At 37.2% G+C, this 16240-nt stretch overlaps 1 protein-coding gene across 1 annotated transcript in view; it reads right to left on the reverse strand.

The window, feature by feature from the left end:
- HCN1 (hyperpolarization activated cyclic nucleotide gated potassium channel 1) overlaps positions 1-16240 on the reverse strand; it is a 208669-nt gene that overhangs the window by 24918 nt on the left and 167511 nt on the right. The gene's annotated exons all lie outside the window — the stretch shown is intronic.

Consider the following 16240-nt stretch of genomic DNA (forward strand, 5'->3'; position numbering starts at 1 on the left):
TTACAGTTAGCTGCAGGACTAGCTGAAGTCAACAGGAAAATTTCCTTCCCAGAATTTAATTCATTTTATAAACATAGAGGCATACATTCCTGCCCTTCAAAGAAATGCATATACAGTAGACCCCTATATGCAGAAAGCACTGCTATTTTCCTAAGACTGCTATAGGCCTTAAGGGCATCTCCCACCAAGAATATTTACATTTATAGACCCAACTATGAGCACATCTACATTAAAGTATTAGTACCAAAAAGCTACAAATGTCCTACTTGCTTCAAATTTTAAAAAATGAAAAATTTGTGAACGAGTTTCAAGCTTACTCTTGCAGACCTTACTTTGTCTTAGGAAAATTAACATGGTCAGTTGTCATACAGATTTAACAGTGTATTGAAGAGCTGAGACTAATCAGTATTACACATGGAGAGGGGCTCAGGCTGGCAACATCTACTGAGTTAGCAACCCAAACATGACATGAAGAGCAATATGATCATCTGTATATAAATGAACACAGAGCAAATAAAAGAAAAACACAACCAACAGTCACCTAACTGCTTTGGAAAACTAAATATAATTTCATTGTCAGTGGAGTATCCCTAGCATTTCTTATACTAAGCCAAGGCTTTGTGATTGATGTAAAAGAGACATCCCACCTACCAGTGCTCTCACCCCCTTGACTGAGGCCCATTGCACTCCTGCTGGAAGTTGCTTTTTCAACCTCCCATGCATCTACGATCTCATATTTATATATCATCTCACACATCTCATGCAGCCAGCTCTCTGGGCAGCAAGCTCAGATATTCTTGTCCACAGTTTAGACAAATTCCTTTCTTCTCCTCCCATCCTCACCATATGATATCCTGCTTGCAGACATGATGGGAAAGTTCAGCTAATTCCACAGTATAAGCAAAAAAAACATAATGGACTCTTCAAATCAGTCCCCTTGCATCTGGGAAGGAGGTGGGAATCTCCATCTGAAGGGAAGCCACTAGCTACTGAGGCAATTAAGAAGCACGGAAATGATCTAAAAGCAAAGAAACAAACACCTTTCCCGGAGAAATTACATCCTTTCAAAATAAATCCAGTGGAACTTGGAAAAATAATGTGAAACAAAATGTCTCACCAGGCACCTGGGAAGCAGAAAGCTGTTATTTCCAGCAATGTCTTATTTTCCATTAAAGAAAGAAAAAACAGGGCAAAATTACTTCCTAGTGCTACTCCTAGGATAGACTTATGATACTTTCTGACAATCCCACAAGAAAGTGTCATTATATAATGGGAAGGTGGAAATAGAAGTGTCTCTAAGCAGAAATGAACGTTGATTCTTAACAACAGGCAGCACAGTGATTCTCTTTACCCTGGTCTCAATAGCATCACATCTATATACTTAGATAAGCAGTATATAAGTCTTTTTTCCCCCTCCTCTTTCTTTCCTCTGGAATGGGCCAAGGAGATATAAAAAGTGTATAATTTTATATAATTATAATTTAATGCAGATTGAATTCCAGAATTATTGGGTTAAAGATAGAGTGAATGAAGAGTAAGATGCTACATCTTTGAAGTCAAACACTAAACTCCAATTGAATTCAGCGGGGATATGATTCCACCAAGAACATTTTATCTGAGAATTATTTATAAGTGATGGAAATAAAACAACACACCTCTTCCATCACCTTTTCTCTGTACTGCCTCACTCTCCTCCACCCTATCTGACTGCCATAACTTCCTCTTCTTATGAGTGTTTTGGCATGCCTGAAACACTGCATCATGTATGGACTCCATGGCTAAGCATAAACGGGCTGGATTAAGACAGGAGGAGACAGATCTGAGACCAAGAGCAGACTTCTTCATGGTTGCATTAAACTTCAAATCTAAAGGAATACATAGCAGGAATGGAAGCACTAAAGATGTGAGAAAAAGAGCACTGAGATTTGTAATGACTGGGGGACTCATACCTACAGAAAGGAACAGCAGTTTGGCTATGACTCCTACCCAGCACAAGCAAAAACATGGATGCTACTGGTGCAACACTATGGGACAATACTATCTATGCAACACTATGGGACATCAGAATCAGAGCTTAAAAAAACCCCACAAACTAGTCTTGCTTTTAAAAACACATGGAAAAGTTGATGCAAGATGTGGTTCAGTTTGCCTGAATCAGAAAATTATCTCAAGCAACAGCACTGCAAGGTGTGAACTACCAGATAGGTGTCATTGGCATTCAAGGTCAGTGAATCCTGCTGAGTCATTAAGTCAAGAGGAGTAATCCCAGGCTACTCCTTCCAGTATATTCTGTATGAGGGAATAAATATTTGAAAGAGATTCCAGCTGACTGTCTTTCTAAAGGATGAGAAAAAGCCTGTTTTCTTTCTTGTCTAAATACTTCTCAGTAAAGCTTCAGCCACCACGTCCCTCCCAAGGGAAAGTTATTCTCTGCTCCCACTGCTCACAGTATGGTGGCATCATGCAAGGAGTTCCAGACTACATCCTCAGCACAGTATGAAACTACCTTACTGCAATCTCAACTGATGCTGGAACACTGGCAATAACTATTGTCTTGCCTTGCTCAGGGACTTTTCAGTAGACTTGTTGCTTGTTTTCTGTTTCTGAAAGTGAATAGCTTGTCTTGCATGCCCAGGAGGCAGAGAAAGGAAATTACTACAGGAAGGAAAAATTGACGGGAAATTATATAGAAGCTGGTGGGGAAGCACAGAAAAGGCTAGGAGAGTGCAAAGTTCAACTCCAGTCATGATCAGGAAGAAAGAGTAAAACAGACCTAGATGGAGCAGTATTAAGAAACAGAGAATAGGAGGAAAAAAAAAAGAAGGAACACAGAGACCTAGAAGAAAGGGAAAAAAGAAGGCAGGAAGGTTGATTTTAAAAACAGATTATGAAACTGAGAATCCTGTAAAGTGAGAGCAAGGGAGCACAAAACCTGGAGAAAAGATGTCTAGAGTGAAAGCTGAGATGTAGGGCAGATGAAGTACACAAAAGGGAAATTGGAAAAAAAAGACAAGTGATCAGTAATGTATCTTAGTAGCATCATAGAAGAGCATGATATAGACAGAGGGGAGAATTCAGATCTGCATGATTCCTCAGCGCAGAGCCAGTCCAGCCCAACCAGAAAGGAATTCATCTCGCCTTGGGAACCCCAACAAAACACACCCTTGTCACATGATTTTCACCCTTGGAATGTCATGTCCTCTTATGGCTCCATCTTCTGCCCATCTTCCTCTCTCAATATGTGATTTATATCTGGGTGTATCCATGTATACACACACTTTACCTGCTCAGCCTGAGTTGCCTAATGAAGGTACAAACATAGCTACAAAACCACCCTGCTGTGGTAATTTCAGCCGTTATATCCTAGTAATACATTCATTTTGTTGATTATGTTTCTGTGAAAGTTTATGCTAAAGTACAAACTTTCCTTATTTAAGATGTTAGAAGGTGGAAAATTACTGAGGGAGAAAGAAATGTGTCATTTTTAAGTGCTTTGTTTTTCTTTAGTGCTCTTTTATTTAAATATGAGATCATTCAGAGCAAGTAAAAATACATTTCCCTGAGTCTTAATCACAGGCAGTGCTACAATTTCAGATTCTTGTGTATTACTTTAAATATCATCTTGGGGAGAAAGAAACAGTAAAGATTATGAACATGTTTTATGTAACTTGGAAAGTATTAGGAGAAATAGTTCTGAGTTTTAAAAGAAAGGTAAGAACAAACTGCCAAATTAAAAGCTGACATTTTGTGCAGAGAAAAATCTTTCACTCATATTTTCTGAGTTAATTCTTTGGAGTCAGTCTGGAAACAGATTATGCTGCCCAATATGATATCTTAATTAAATGAAATAATAATGATTTTGTCTCACCTCTACATGAAGAAAATAGCAAGTGAAGCCTGTGGAAAGGATTAGGAGTGTATTACAAACCTGAAGTGGTTAAAGGGCAAGACTGATTCAGACCTACACGGAGCAAGTGTTGATCTAGTTCAAATATTGGTCTCTGTTACACAAGAACTAAGCTGCAATGGTCTGCTTTATATAAGAGATTGGTTAGGTAATAATTACACTGTGTCCTGCTCCTTTATATTGTACTGGTGGTGTTACTCATCTTGGCCTTCCTGGCTATTTTTTCAAACTGATGTTAAAGCATCAGATATTATCATTTTGCATGGGTTCAATATTTCTGGATGACTGCTCCAATGCATCTCAAGATGTCACATCTACAGAGGCAGCTGCAAGGGTGTCCTATACGTGACCTGGGCACTACAGTGGCCAGCTTCTCCAATGGCATCTGTAAGAGTTTTTAGGACCTGTTCTCCAGGAGAAGATTTTTAGATAGAGGTAGTGCTTTTAGTTAGACTGACTGGAAAAAGCTGTTGCTTGAGTCAAAGTTCTTGAAAGACTTCTATGCCTGAAAGGTTCTTTGATTTTTCCCACTAATCCAATTGAGTTAATAAAAGGCACTACTTCCATCTACAAACTATGTCCTTCTTATGTGTAGGGCACCAAAGTCTGTTCATGACTACATCAAAAAACAGCTTAGTTTCATTAGGTCACTTCTACATACTATTGTAAAAATCTAATGCATAACTTTAACAATGCACATTTTTTTTCTGAGTGTCCCTCCTTTACACTCTGCTTTCAAAGGATGAAAAACTAAATTGGTCTTAATTTCCTGGCCATTGAAAGGAAGAAACCACTTTACCGAGAAAGCTATTTTTTCTCTTAGAAATAACTCACAGAAGAAAAACTACTCAACAAGTGATTAAGAGAGAACTATAGGAAAAAGCATGATATTTAGGGATTTGGGGGTGTATGAGCAGGTTAAATATATTTAAGCCGCATTTTAAGGAGTCGTATTCTATATGTGTTCATGATTTCCTGTTATTTTTTAACCCATTGGTCAATTATAGTCAACTTTGGCAGAAAGGAGGAATCTCACCAGTATTAAGTTCTCATAGGTTTTATGACAGCCGGCAATCAGGAGGAGTAGGATTAGTACCCCACTGAGGGAATGACTACATCATTAGCTCACAACTTGTTCAATGCCAGAAAATCTACATGTGGCAACGGGATGCAATATTCTTCATTTCTGGTCCACCTGAAATTGTTCAAATTGCTTTGACACATTCTGTTTAATCATCTGTACAGAGTGTATGACTTTTAAAAGTAAATTTTGCTCAGAGACTTCCTTATAAGTAATAATGACTATGTACATTTTTCTCTTTGAATGGGATTTCCATGATTTTCCATTTTTCAATTACATTGATCAATTTTAACACAGAGACTCTGCTTACTTACAAATAGGGTAACTCTTGGATGCCATCATTTATGTTTAGAGCTGCATTGAGAAACATAATTCTTTTTTCTTCAGGACTTTAATATTTTGCTATTCTGTTAACATAGCTGGATATCATGGGTGTGTGTGTTTTAGAAAACCTCACTGTCTAGCCCCTTTGACTATATATTTTAAAGCCCAAGAATGCTCTGATCTGATGTAACCTATGTTTTTGACCTACAGACAAAGCACAAAACCTGAAAAAACTCTGATTTCTAAGGCAAAGACAGTCCACATGATCTCAGTTGCCTTGAAAACCAGTGGCCAGCCTGTGTATTTACATTTTCAAAGCCCGCAGGTCCCCAAGACCTCCAGCATACCTGCATACACGTTGCTCAGATGCAGAAAATTTTCCAGCCAGCTGTGAGATAAGCTTAGGCAGGCAAAAAGAACGGAGGAATAAATATTCTTTCCAGTCAAATGATGAATGAAATCCCCTGCTTGGATTCTACCAGGACTGAGCTGAAGCAGTCTTGGGTTTTTTTTTGTCTAGCTCTGTTCAACTCAGTTTAAGACAAGTCAGTCTTAAAGAGTGCATATGGTAGCTAGTATTGCTGTCTCCTAAGAGAAAGAAATCTTTTTTATGCATTTGCAAGCAGAAGGGATATAGATTTGACCAATTATGATTTCCTGGCTTTGTTGATTAAGTGTTGGCCTTCTGCATACTTTTCTATCATTCCCTACTTGATTAGAATTTTCTATTAAACTCCTTATATGCATTTTTATGCTTCAGAATTATTATTGCATTAAATTCAAATGCAGACAGGATAATCCTTTTGAGGATGTATGGTTCAACCAAGACTCCAATAAAGTCAGTCTGATGAAGGATATCCATCTTTTTCCCAGCTTGCTAATTGATTTAATGGAGCTCAAGGGAGAGCAGTTCTGTGCATCTCATGCTTCTCTTCTAGATCTTCCATTATACTTAGAAGATTAAAAAAGAGCAAAAGAAAGTAGAAAACAAAGAAAAGACACTATCTATCTACCCTTTCGACTCACCCAACTGTTCATCCATTCCTTAACTGGGCTATTTTTAAAGGGAATTTAGCTTTCAGCTTCTTCAATGTTCTGAAATGTTCTATGCCTCTTAAGTTTCATTTCCAGCTGGCAAAAGGATGAGAAGCATCAAAATGAGAACAGTGATACAGACAATGTTTTAAGGCAGTCTGTAATTGTGAGATAGCCAGTCTAATTTCAAAAGCCTGAGAAGTCCTGATAATCCAGATAATTGGGCCAGTTGACCAATCTCTACTTCTTGCAGGTTTTCCCTTCTGAACTGTACTGCTGAACAAATTTCCTGAATGGTCTTAGTAAAAAAAAAACACTCATAGTTCATTACAGAAGGTAATATGGAATTAGTGCTGTACAATACAGCAGTTGCTGTAGAGACTGTTACCTTTTATTAACTGAATAAACAAACTGAAATTTGCAAATGTATTTAACAATCACTATTTCAGTTTTCTGCTCCTGAGTAACCAAATATCTTCATTCCCATTTGTGTGTGTGTGTATGTTTGCATGTTATACTCGCTAATACTATAGTATTTACGAAATAATGTCTTGGGCAGGGGGCACTTAAGACTGAAATCTTGGTTTAGTAAGGCATTTTAAATATTGAAGTTGTCCCATTATGCCAATGAGACTACACATTTAAACACATATATTGTCAAATTGTGGCAGAAAGGTGAATCCTAAGAGATGTGAAGTTTAAAAAATCCTATTGGTATCCATATCCTATTGGTACCCCTATCAGAATTTTGTGTTAGTACATGGAAGAGTGGCGTGAATTAGTCATCATGTTTATTGTACAAATGAATGAAGCACACGTCATGTTTTTCTAAAACAGTGATTAAGAAACGGGGGAAATCTGGTTTTGCTAGTAATTACAAAACTTTGTCTAGTCTGCTTGCTCACAGGTTCATATCTACTGTAGCGCTGCTTTTCCACTGTCTTTGGAGCATCCAGTCACCTCCTCTGTCTGATAATCTGATGATTCTGGAAACCATATTTGTTCTTGTGCATTTGTACTGAAACTCCAGTGATACCACTTGCTAACACCGATCAATCTGTGGTTGACCTTGTATGTGATCTGTGTGGCAGCTACTATATTTTTCTACTGTATCCTTCAAAAAAAAGCTCAAATGCTACTTAAAGCTTTTCTGAATGAAGAGTACTTCTTATATTCACCAAAGTCAGTAAGATTTCACCTGGTTGCCAGAAAAAAAAAATGTTTTTGTTTTAGAATAGTGTTGGAAAGAGAGCTGCTGTTCACAGGACAGTGCTTGATTCACCCGATTGCAAGGAAGAGTAGATGCACATGAGAGAAAGAAAAAGAGGAAGAGAGAGTGGAGTTTCACAAAGGCAACCTGAGTTACACTTACATCTGTGTGACTTATTAGGTAAAATATATTGATTTGGGTGCTTTGTTGTGTAAAATATGTAAGTCAGAATGCAGAACAGCATGTGATGCCTGAACAATACACTAAAGAAAGGGAAGGCCATGAAGAGAATAACTTGTGGATGAAAGCAGGAAGGAAAAAAATCTGTGTTTGAAGCTTGCATGGGGCTGACTGGGGGCTAAAACAAAACACTGAAGCTAAGAACTAGGCGGCAGGAAAAAATCAACATGCTTTAAGAGAAATAGAAAGCTATGGCTTGGATATAAATTTCTGTGTTAAATTATTTCTGATTTGCACCTGTTTGATCAAGATCAGAAATTGAAGCTAGGAATGCTTCCATGAAGAGTTTATTGTGAGCTCTGCAACAGGCAAGAAATTCCTTCTGCCATCCCATCACTCCCTCATTGTCCCCTCCTTCCATCTCTAGTCCCCTGTGTACTGCAACCCAAATGGCCAAAACAACTGAGTCAGCAAGGAGGTAGTTCTCAAGAGAATGTGTTTTATCTACAACCTATGTGTACGGTTTAGCTGACACAGTAACAACAACAACCAGGAAAACAGTTATTTAAAAATCAGTGGTGATTTTTTGACTGAGTTATTTTAAAGATCTCCAAGAGCTCTGGATCAGAAATACTGTTATCTTGTTAATTGCTAGGTTAACACTTACTTATTCTTATGAATTAAAAGCCCATTGGTTCAAAGCCTCTCTCTATAAAATTATTAAGTGGCTTAAATTAAATCTTACTGATTATACTGGATAAACCCCAGTTAGCTGAGCTTGAAATATCCACACTGAAATTATGTTTAGAGTTTTTAAGTACATTTCTGTTTGCATCTAATTTGATTTGTAACTATTCAGTGAAGGCCTACTCTATATTATGATATGGGAGAAACAGCAGATGCCTAACTTTATCTAACACACAAAATCTAAACATTGCCACATTATGTATAATCTGCACCTTAAAGTGGTGAAAAAGAGCATTTGTAAAAAATGAGGAGTTTTATTTAGATTTCTTAGACAAATGTGTGACAGAACCCTGAATGCCTGTGTGTGTATGTGCTAGAATATTTACAACGTCAGCTATAGATGTACACATCTATATATAACAGAAGAATATAAAAAGAAAGATAAGAATGCACAATCCGTTTCTAATTCTGAATCAGCCTTCATCACTGCTTTGCTATGTGAACTGGGACAACCTAATTATGAGACCATTTGAATTTGCCTTCTAAAGGAAACTACTGAAAAGGGTGCTGGAGTGGGATCAGGTGCAAGGGCTCAGTGATGTTATGTTGTGAGTAGCAACTTGCAACATGGGTGTAAGGAGACCATGACCCACATTCAGGTCGCTACACTGGAGTGCAAGCATGCAGAAGTAGAAAAATACTGAAGGCGCTGAGTCTAGAGCCCAGTGTTACAGTGAAACATGAGGACGATGCTCAGTTGTGAGGGTGAGACATGGAGAGCTGGCTCCAGAAGACATATCATCAGACAGTAAAAACGAAGTTGAAGTCTCCCGGAATAACTTAGTAGAGTGACAGCCAGACAGCCCTGAAGACAGAATTTGCTAGAGAGTGCCACTTAGGCTAATATTGGTAGTGGCAGGGGAAAGAGATGCATAAATGGCACAGGAGGTGTAAAGAGTGGAAGAAATTCTGAGGAGTGCAAGTAGTCATGGTGACAGCAAGAACAGCTTCGATAGCAGATCATGTGGAGGAAAGACAAGGCAAACTGGCAGGAGTAGACTAGTCAATGTGGATTAGTAATAACAGCTGGAGTAAAAGTAATGCATCAGCCTCTGAACATCCAGTAGGCAGACACGCTTAATAATGGCATGCTATTAGAGCAACAAAGAAAGAGTCACATTACAACTAGGAGCCAAATCATGGTCAAGACTTGACAGACAAAAGATGCATGGGACATCCTCAGCATTCGTACATCCTGAAAATTTTTGTTCTAGGGATCACGGGGAGGAAGCGGCTATGTAAATAATAAACAAGAAACCAGGGGAGATACCTGCAGCCTTCTGTCATCTACATTTAGTAATTATGCTGTGCTTGCTCTCTCCATGCAATCACTGAGGCCTTAAATATTTGTGCTTGTTCTTTCTTTCCAGGACTAGACATGTACTAAAAGCAATGGGGCCTGATGACAGCAGGGCACTTGAGAACTGCCATTAGCATCTGTGCGTGAGACCTGGCAGCCACAGGATGCAGGTACATAGGCAGTGCCATGTTCTTTACATCAGTTAAATATACTTTTTCAAAACAATTTCAGTTCATCTGCTTGTCCAAAGTTTTAAATTTATTTAACCATTAATAGCAGTTAAGCATGATTACATTACTCACTTAATGAATTAAATACAGGCTGAGGATTATTTCTGTAAGAAATATGTTCCTATAATTTATTCAGAAAGATTTTCAAATGATCTTAAGACTATATCTTAATCTCTACTTTTATGACTAAATTTATCTATATTGATTTTATATCATAGGAGAGCCCTTAAAACCCTTGTCATTACAGTTCATTTTAAGGTAATATATTATAAACATAGACTGGTGGCATAAGAAATATGTGTTGAGATATACTGTAACAGTGAGAAACACAAAAACCATATTGGAGCATATAATGCGATGTATGTACTTAGTACTATGCACAGATATCAACAGAGTATTATATAGTATTTTTCTCACACATACATCTTGGACACATGCATTTGCATGTATGTGCCTGAAAGTCTGTGTATGTGTGTATATATATGCATATATATGCTTTCCCACACATATATTTGTATGCGTACATGGACATATCTATATGTGTACAAATGTACATTTGTACATTTCATGTAAAAAAATCAAAGTTCAACTAATTTGTGTCCCATTAGAACTGTATTTCAAATTAGTTTTAGTTAAATATTTAGAGGTTAATATAATTCATGCAAGAGTGTAACTGAAGTTATAATCTACAAGCAAAAAGGTGAGAGGAAAGAAGATTCTGCCCCCAGTCCCAATTATGTTCTTTGGAAATGAAATGTCCTGATGTTCTATATTCTGCAAGGACACATGATCTGTACCTATTTTCAGCTAACATCTTCTCACATGGTGGCCTAAAAATAGGCCAGCCATGAACTTTAAACAATGGCTCAGGATGGGTATCAACCTCTTTCTCACATTCTAAGTTTATCCCATTGCTGCAAGTATCAACATTATGAAGAACGTATCTGGTGTTAGAGAATGACAAAGCAAGATACATACACCTCCATTTCTGCTTCTCTGCAGATGTCATTGCCTCTTAATTCCTCTCAAGGTCTGTTATATATTAGGCAGTCCACACATAATATTGACAGCATTTCTCTTCCTCTCAGTAATGAATCTATTTTGTGCCAGATGCTAAAAAGCATGAACTATTTCACTTCCAGCCCCTACTGATGGAAGACTTTCTGCTCTTGGTGAAATGTGGATGACTATGAAAGCTCACATTTTCATAAATACACAAGTGTTTATACAATGTATGGCAATGAGTGGTACAATGAGTAGCTAGATTTTTGTTTGGGGGAATGTGGATGTCTGTACTAGCTATTATATTTCCCAAATAATGTTACAACTCCCATAGCATAATGCTCTCATCAGGTATATTTTTCAAATGATTCTCAGTAGTTCTACTCTTTTCTTACTTTTTTAATAGACACAGACCCGTCTTTGCTTCCTGATTTTCAATTTATTACAAGAAAAAACTCTTGACTATGAAATAGACTTATTTTTAATACATGAGATCACAGAAATAAATACTAAGTAGTGTTCAGTTGCACAGTTAACTAATGACTGCAATCCAGGCTAAAATGAAAACTATTAATTAGAAAGAATGTGGCTTTTCTGTAAGATATATATAACCACACAGGTATTTATTTTATCTACAAAATAGTTTAGTCTTCTAGCAAGACACCATCCATTGCTTCAAATGTACTATAATGATCAGAGCACACAAACATGCAACGATCAGCTCATAAAACTTTCAACTGTATGTGCTTTAGGGCACCTTATTAGTATCCCTTCAACCAACCAGAGTTTTTGCTTTTCACAAATGAAGGAAAAGAAACATGGATTTATTCAGAAGAAAATTAACAAACATGGGTTCCACAGAACAAGCTGGGAGATTAAAATCCACTTAGGGGAACTTCTTGCCAGTCAGTGCTCTACTTCTGCTGAAGCTGGCTTAGGATCCAGTGCTACCACTGAGCAGGACTGTGTGAAGGTATCATGAAAGAGGCAAAGACAACAGATAAAATCCATTGCCTTGAACTCAGCCCAGGAGCTACTGGGAAGTCTGTACCTGTACTCACAGTGTCAGACTCCACATTTTGCACCAGCTTTTAACTCCACTCATGTCTAACAATCTTGTATCACAGTAGTTTTGTCCTAAGGGGAGGAAGACTCTTGTTAATCGCTACAAATATCAGACACTAAGTTCCTTCAGTACTAGACACTTATCTTTAAATTGAACAAGTGTAATTCAACACCTTGTGCATCCATATCTCTGCTAAATTTCATTAGCTGTCCATTTATAAGTAATTTCAGAAATTTGTTTTCAATTCCAATTTCCATTTAATATCTCATATAAAGGCTCTTCATCGAAAGAGATTATGCTTTTAAAAGATTATTTTGCAACTGAGGAGGAGACCCCTGATTTTTCAGGTACTAAGACTTTAGGAAAAAAAACAGTATTTCACCGTTGGCTTACCTGCAAGACAGTTTTTGAAGAAAAGATAATAAGTATTTGCTTATTGTGTTTGCTAGATAACAGCAACAGTCCAAAACTACAGATTAGACAGAGTTTTGTGCAGGTTTCAAAATAACATACTTTTTTTTTTGTTCGAGTGCACTAGAAAAAAGCAAAATAATGATCTAGCATTGCCATGATGTGCAGAGTTTAACTTGGATACTTCCCCCAGCTTTAACAAGATTTACCTTCTTAAATAACCAGTGTACCAACTGGAAATTAAGTTCACAAACGTGCATTCAGAATTTTGTGCTCTGTTGTTTTTTTTTCTCCTTATCTGTGCCTTTGAGATCCCATGTTTTTAAAAGGCATGGGAAATGCTGTGTACCCTTCTGTATGCTGTTCCTACCATAATCATAATGTGCAACTGAGTGCATAAAAATAGGCACACGCATTTGCTTCTGCATCAAACAGTTCATGGCATATTTATCTACTCTTGCTGGTGGTGAGTCACGACGCTAATATTTATTTGTAGTGACTTTCATGGACGCTGGCACATTTAAAGGGTGCCCAGTGAACACGGAAACTTTTGTATTACATGACCCCCAAAGTACTTTTACTGATTCCAAACAAATATGCTTCAAAAGACTTCAGCCTGCTTCTGGATCCAGAATTTAAATTCCACAGTGAAAACTGAAGGAAAAGATGCTCCTTTTTACCACCTCCAAGGATGAGATTTACAGGAAAGGGACATGGGCACGTCCATACCATGCATCCCTGTCTTGTCTGCACCACATTTTCTATTGGGATCAGGGCTGAATCCTGCCCTCTGCTTCCCCTCTTCCCCTTCCCATGCTCCCTTTATGTGAGTGCCATGACTTTTTACTGCAGAAGCCCATGATGGGAAAATGGAGAACACTGGCAGGCACTAGATTGCTTTTCTGTAGCCAGACACTGCATCTCCTATTCTTGAATTAAAACAGATTGTGTAGTTTCCCACACTGCATGAAGAATTTTAATTTATTTATTTTTCGCTTATCATCAGTTATTCTGTAAAAGGTTCAAAGGAACATGTGTTAACTTTTGCTGTTTTAATGTAAAGGACTCATAGCCACAATTCAGGGAATGAGGGCGAAAGATCATTTGGTTTTAGCTAAATAAACCAAAACTTTCCAAATCCTGCTAGAGAGGACACCAGCCAAGCCAAAGCAAGCACAGTGTTAAAAGAATGTGTTTACATAAGGAGAGCTAACTCAGAAGTCATCTGAAGTACTTTGTTATCATTTTTAACCTCCCAAAAATCATCAATGCCATCTATAATTGCAATAGCATGTTCAGACCTAGTAGGAACAAACATGCTGTGGTAAGCATTGTTTAATATATAGTAATCTTTCCTGGCTTTCAGCAGAAGTTGCATGAATTAAAAAAAAAAAAAAAATGCTTGATTCTTTTCACCCGCTGTCCCTAGCACTGCCTGGGTATCAGCTAGCTGAACAATCCTTCACTCCATTAAAAATTGAGACATGACAGACACTTGGAAGCATGATCTTGGACTGAGTAAGGCAGTAGTGCGAAATTCTCCTCTGCGGGACAGCACTCCTGTTGCATTAGCTGCTGTTCTTTCCATGCACTGGACATGGTGCCCACGAAAACCTTTCTAATTCTGCTCTTCCGATGCCTGAACAGCAGTTCAGACAGGAGCAGGCACAGACTGGATTTACTATTCTATAATGGGATTTGACATCTCTCACAGCATTTAGTTTGCATCTAGTCTGGTACTTTTCCCAAATAACTTATCTTTCTATGAAAGGCAACTACTGCACTAAAATTTGGGGATTTGATTTGGATTAGTATCTTTGAAGAGCTCACAAAAGAACTATCATGTCTGAAATATTTATTAAACAATTATGACAAAGGAATCTCATAGATGCAGTAACAAGACTGTTCAAGATCATAATTACTGAGAACTGCTGGTGTATTATTATCTGTATTATTGGAAGCAAATAGATCTTGGACTTGCCGAAGCATGTCTCAACTTAGGATGGATTTGCTAACAAATCATGTCAAACATAGGAGGGACTGTGATCAAAGTTTCTTGAGTATGTGCAACTACAATGAAAGTGGTTGACAATTCAAAAGCTGTGTCTCGACTGCAGCATGTACACTCGTGTATGTGCATACTTTGAGGAGCAAACATAGTTCCCCATAGTTCAGGAAATCAAACTACATTGTCTTAGGTCCCTGGGAAACAGATTTGAGTGTGCACACAGTTGGTTACCATGTCATACCTGCTGGGGAAAAGCATCTTAAAACACAATAATTCAATCACCTGGTGACTTTCTGCTCATTTCCAACATTAAAATGGCCCTTTGTTACTATTTTTAACTTTAAAAACTTAATTATAGCCCTTCCTAAGAGGTTTTCAGGGCTTTGCTTAAGCCTTTTATACTTAGACTAAAGCCTTGTATACTTAGACATTTAGGTATGCCTTACACAGATCTTTGAAAAATACCGATACTTTTTTTTTCAGCATTTGTCAAATAAATGATGCTGTGGTATATCAGCATTTATTCTGCAAGACTGACATGCTGCATAATTTATTCATGACTTCAGTACTCCAGAGTACCAACTAAAGTTATGTTTTATTTGTGTCTATGTGAAAAAATCCTTTAATGCACTAGATAAAGAGGTATTCACTCTCTCCATATAGCTATATAAGGAGATACTTAAATGAGTTGCAGTATGACTACATCTATAATTCTCATGCATTTTCCCTAGTTCCCCTCTTTAAGCTTCATACTAAGGTTCACTGCATATAAAAATGAATAAAAATACAGTGGATTATAATGAAAGAATTACCTCTCTGTCTTTTATGAACTACATTTATGGACCTAAGTTGTTATAGAAGCAAAATGTTTGGAATCTCCAATAATTTAATACTGACCCTGATACTTTATTGTTTTTTAATAAGCTCATTTGATTTTCTACCATTATTTTAATGTTTGATGGCCTGTATCCAAAAATCATAATAACTACACTATTAAAAAGGATTGAAACATACTGTGGTCTAATCACACCACATTTTGGCCTCATACTATTAACTCTAGAGATGTTTCATCCTTTGTGTATAGGATTATAGTATAGTTTAAATGAGAATATAATTTTTTGTGATTTCTAAAGACAAATATCAAATAGAAGGAAAGATATTATAAAAGGCAGTAAGTTTTAATGGGAAAAAGGAGAACGTTAACAACTGGGAAAAAAATAGTGAAGTTACTAAATTGATAATTTTAAAATTAATTTTGAAAGGATCAAATACTTTCTCTAAAAATATACTTAATTTGTCTACATGTACCAAACTGATCTGGTTTTAGTCCTGTTTTCACTTAGATACAATTACTATTATCAATTATAGATCCAGTAATGGAAGCTTTCCATTATTTTGTTGTGAGACTACCTCCAAGAACTGTCACAAAATGCCACCCTTGATGCAACACAACACCGTGCAGGATCTTTTTCAGAATCTTACACCTGACTCGTTAGCCTGTAATAGGTCCATAATGTACTTACACTCACTATCCCTATGGGAACAACAAAGGCCAAGGACTTCACACAGTTCTGCTCAATTTCAGAAACAGTACCGTGTAAAGATGAAGCAGCTTGTTAAAAAGAAACTAAAACCATCTTCTTACAGGCTGGTTAGAAATTACTGATGGAAAGCAATGTTAAGTGATACACCGAGACAAATACATAAACTAAGGTAGCCAATACCTCTTAGGAGTTAGC

The sequence above is a fragment of the Nipponia nippon genome, unplaced genomic scaffold, assembly GCF_047370975.1.
Source record: "Nipponia nippon isolate SJK-2023a ecotype South Korea unplaced genomic scaffold, ASM4737097v1 scaffold_20, whole genome shotgun sequence".
In the NCBI taxonomy this organism is placed as follows: Eukaryota; Metazoa; Chordata; class Aves; order Pelecaniformes; family Threskiornithidae; genus Nipponia; species Nipponia nippon.